This window comes from Sardina pilchardus, chromosome 6 (genome assembly GCF_963854185.1).
Source record: "Sardina pilchardus chromosome 6, fSarPil1.1, whole genome shotgun sequence".
Taxonomy (NCBI): Eukaryota; Metazoa; Chordata; class Actinopteri; order Clupeiformes; family Clupeidae; genus Sardina; species Sardina pilchardus.
The window spans coordinates 11960948-11964236 of NC_084999.1; the positions used below are offsets into that span (position 1 = coordinate 11960948).

Below are 3289 nucleotides of genomic sequence, written 5' to 3' on the forward strand. Positions count from 1 at the left end.
GGGCATTGCACAAAGCTGAAACTCACCTGTATTTTACAGACACCTCGACAGGACGTGGTCCCTCCTGCTACACCTGTCACCTCCGGCTCATCAGGGTCCATAGGCGATGGCTCTTGGGATGGATGCTCTGCTGGTTGAAGCACTTGCTTCCTTTGAAAGACAAAATAGAGCACAAACCCTGTATTATAAAAATCATCATTTTACATCATTGAAAGCAGGAAGTCCTACTCATGGGTTTCATTGAAATCCATATGGCTCCCATCTCAAGGCAAACTGAGGGAATGATGCACGACCATTCAAAAACATGACTGGTTTTCTAAAGATACAAAGCTTAATGCTAATCAGTGAAGTGTCCCTTTAATGCAGTATTTGTATCAAATAAGCGAGGGTTTTCATCCCCAAGGGCAGAGCTGCCATCTCCCAAACTGCTGCGGAAGGCCTTCCTAATTGCAGAGGAATACAACATAGAGGACTACCACACTCAAATTATGACCACATTTGAAAGTGCTGACTCCACCAAAAAGGTAATTCATTAACAACAACACCACCACCTTGATAAAACAAAAGTCAACAGTGTACCCACAAAAATATCTAAGGTAACACTTTATTTTAATGTGTCGCTGTTACAGTGTACCTACCTAATTAGGCACAGTGGTACAACCTGTGTAACAACATGTACTAGCATGTACTAACATTGTACTTGCATTATGTATTTGTGGGTACCTACATATAGTTGTTACATTGTAACACTGAGTGCTTTTACAAAACTTGTCATCGAAGGCAAAGGGCTGACCTGAGACCTGCTGGATGGGGTAAATCTGGTCAACCTTTGCCTCTAATGAAAAATGTAGGCAAATTGGCAAAGTTTTGTAAAAGCACTCAGTATTACAATGTAACAACTATATGTAGGTACCCACAAATACATAATGCAAGTACAATGCTAGTACATGGTGTTACACAGGTTGTACCACTGTACCTAATTAGGTAGGTACACTGTAACAGCAACATATTAAAATAAAGTGTTACCATATCTAACTTTTTATCAATATTAATCTGTTCTCAGATCGGCAAGACATTGTCTGGGGATGGGAAAGGCACTGCAGAATGGTGCACCAACCTGGCCAGTGAGCAGGGGCAGATCCTCATGTCTGTCTTGACGTGCGAGGAGTCCCTGGAGGAGCTGCGCCCGATGGCTGAAGGCCTCATGAACAGGTACACCAGTGGGAGAGGCGCCTCCCCAACTGATGTATGTCCTCCTGTCGTGTCCATAAGGGTCTCGTCCTTGGAGCAGCTGTTCAGCAGCTGGGCAGAGGCTGGCATGCTGGTGCGGCTACTAGACATTTTCTACTGGATACATCGTTTTGACGCCGCCGTCAGAACAGATCACCATCCGAAGTACGCCCTGTTCAAGTCTGCACTCTCTGCTGCCGTCTCCTCGTACAACAAGGACGACATGTGCTGGCCACTGTGCTGCTGTCCCCTTCCAGGTGTATCTGCTGGCTGAGATTGCACGCTGGAACAGCGATCGGGAGTCAGCTGCGGTCAGTAGCCTCACCACCACCCCATTGTCCACCCAGGGCTAGAAGAGCGTCTCCACCGCGGTCAGACCCTGGGCCCTGCAGCAGCCCCGGTTGATGTGGAGGATCTGGGGGACGGGCTGGTTGTCGAGACGGAATCTCTCCATCACTCCGCAGCACATGGGCTCCAGCTTCTCCGCAGACTCCTCGCAGGTGAGCAGGAAGGTGACTAGCTGAGAGAGCGTGTTGCTGGTGTGGCCGAGCCCTTGCCCTCCCCAGACAGTTTCTTCACCACCTACAACAACAAAAAAAAAAAAACAGAAAACAGATTAGCTGGGCATAATGTGTCGTGTCCTCTGAGTGCTAGCATGCTGTGTGCGTTGGTTATCAATGAATAATTGACCATCTAAACTCATGAACACACAGAACAAAGGGAACACAACACTAGAAAGGGAACTCAAAGTGAAACAAAGTGGCTTAATGCTACATAAAGGAAGAATTACGAAGAAGGGCTGATAACTTACATTTCAACTGACCTCACAAATTCTATATATTCATATCTATGCATAAATATCCTAAATATGAAAGAGCACTAATGGACTAGTTACTCAAAATTACCATTTTAACTTTGACAATTCAACAGGCAGCACATTATCCTGCAAGAGAGGTTGAGAGGACAGAGATCTCGCACAATCTGAATCTCTAGATCACAATAATGGTACATAAAAAGTTGCTATAATGCTGAAGTTTTCCCCTCATGCTTGTGGAATGGAGCTAATATGTTTAGAGACCAGCATGCTTATCAATAAAACTCTAATGCCATTCCCATCTTAAGCAAGTGAACCCAAAAGGGTTGGCCACTACTGACACACTATTCTTTAACATCATATCAGGGGAGAGCGCGAACGCAGTCCCCCACTACCAGAAATTATGCAGTCGAGATTCCCACATTTGAGGAATTCGCAGGGGTCAGCACAGCACGGAGTGCAATAGCTGAGCCTCGCCCTGGGTGAACCACCTTCTTGAATGGTATCTCCCCTGCCAGGTAAGTATGAGTTGCTACTGGCAAGCGAGGGTACTAGACTAAGTGACATACAATTCACATATACGTTATGCTATAGATGTTCTTATAATAAAACACACAGAACAATAACACATTCACACACAACTTTATACCTGGTGACTGACTCAAACTAAAATCATGCGGTGCTTGAAATAAGACATAAAACAGACAATGAATGCTATTCTGGCTATACCATGACCCACCAGTAGCCATGACGCAGGGAAGGCTATAGACAAAGAACCCATGTGATCTGTTGGGACATGGTGTCTTCAATAGCCCTGAAGTAGGTATATAACTTCATTTGTAAAACTAAAAGGCACCAACAGTACTCCATCTTGTTTTGCAGCAGCGTGTGTATTCCACCATTGGCGAGGCGGAATCTCTCCATCACTCCGCAGCACATGGGCTCAAGCTTCTCCGCAGACTCCTCGCAGGTGAGCAGGAAGGTGACTAACTGAGAGAGCTCGTTGCTGATGCGGCCGAGCCCTTGCCCTCCTCAGACAGTTACTTCACCACCTACAACAAAAACAAGCAAACAACAGAAAACAGTTTAGCTTGGCATAATGTGTCGTGTCCTCTGAGCACTAGCATGCTGTGAAAAGAAAGAAAGAAAGAAAGAAAGAATAATACTCTAAAATTCAAATCAGACACCAACTGGCCTAAAGCTACACAAAGGAGGAATTGTGAAGAAGGGGATCGGCTGATAACT

The 3289-nt window shown here is 45.4% G+C and overlaps 1 non-coding gene across 1 annotated transcript; it reads right to left on the reverse strand.

The window, feature by feature from the left end:
- Positions 1 to 2407: 2407 nt before the first annotated feature.
- On the reverse strand, positions 2408 to 2570 carry LOC134083505 (U1 spliceosomal RNA). Its single transcript, XR_009939748.1, has one exon. It is a non-coding gene; the product is annotated as a U1 spliceosomal RNA (small nuclear RNA).
- Positions 2571 to 3289: the final 719 nt, after the last annotated feature.